The following is a 1,497-nucleotide window of genomic DNA, read 5'->3' on the forward strand; positions in this document are numbered from 1 at the left end:
TCCCCCCCCCCCAACACCCACTTTCCGTTGTTCGTTGGACCCGCGCTCATTTCTAGCTTCTTTTTCTTTCCCATGCAAAAAGCAATGCCCTGTGCTCCAGGGGCTCTCTTGACCCTCTTTAGCTTCACCTCGCACCCTTCCTCTCTGGACACTATACTTCCCTCCTGTAGCCCAGTCTGTTCTCCCCTAGCCCTTTTCTGCCACCCACTTCTCAATTGCCTCCTTCATTCTGCAAACTATTACATAAACCAGTAAAAGCAAACTTAATATTATTAAAGGAGCTACCTCCCCACCTCTCAAAAAAGTGGGTCGGGGCAGTTGAAAAAATGATAAGGGAAGCCCCAAGGCGGCCTCCCCAGCCCACTCGGTGGGCTAGAGAGGGTTTGCCGCGTCCTCAGTTGACAGCTCCCTGACCTCCATTCATCATCCCAGATGTAGGAGCCAGGACAAGCGGTGGGGGCTGGTTAGTAGTCACAGAGAGGTTTGTTGCCTCTGTGTGTGTATTGGGTAGAAAACAGCATAAGTTCTTAAACTTGGGCTGTAACAGAACTCCTTGGAACGTTTTTGTTGTTGTTGGGTTTTTTTGTTTGTTTTGTTTTGTTTTACAATGCAGATTGTTGTTGTTGTTATTTTACAATGCAGATTGCTGGGGCCCTCCTCCAGTTTCTGATTTAGTACCCCTCTCCGCCAGAATTTACCTTTCTAATAAATTCTCAGGTGATGCTGATGCCGCAGGTCCATGGCCACACATTAAAAGCCACTCTTCCAGATTATTCAGAAGTCAAACAAATGCTGAGTTGATGGCAAGTTGGTGTTCTAATTTAGAGATGAAGCTGTTTCATAGATAGTGAAGAATCATTACTCCAACACCCTCACATTGCCACTGAGAAAATCAAGACCTGGAAGTTAAGCCATTTGTTCAAAACAACCCAGAGTGCGGTGCCAAGGTGAAGGAGGTGCTGCCTCTCCTCTGTGGCAGGATAGCAGCACTGGGATTCAAGGAATCACTATGTGACTTTGAGAAAGTCACTTAACCTTTCTGGATCATGGGTTTGTTTACTTTCATCAGTAAAAATAAATATTTTATACTGATTATTTGATTCTGTTTGAATCGGAACCAAAAAATGTCTAAAAAGGCAACTAAAATGTTTTTTATTCCATATTTTGCACTTTTTTTTTTTCTCCTGCATTTCAGTTAGGCAGGAGCATATTTTCCTATTGACTTATTTGGTACTTTCAGCTCTGTGTGGCTGGATTCTTGGGCATGTCCTGGGGGCAAAATGGATCAAGTGCATGACCCATTTTCAATAAGGTGAGAAGGTTCTAAATTCCTTCTTTGAAACTTCCATCTACACTCCCCTCTTTTCTTTTTTAATTTTTAGAACTCTCCCAGAATATTCTTAAAGACCCAGTTATCTCCTTGTTCAATGGCAATGTTAGCTTTCACCTTCTCATTACCCTCCTTCTGAGGTACAATTCAGGACTAAGAAGTCTGAG

This window comes from Marmota marmota, unplaced genomic scaffold, assembly GCF_001458135.2.
Source record: "Marmota marmota marmota unplaced genomic scaffold, marMar, whole genome shotgun sequence".
NCBI lineage: Eukaryota > Metazoa > Chordata > Mammalia > Rodentia > Sciuridae > Marmota > Marmota marmota.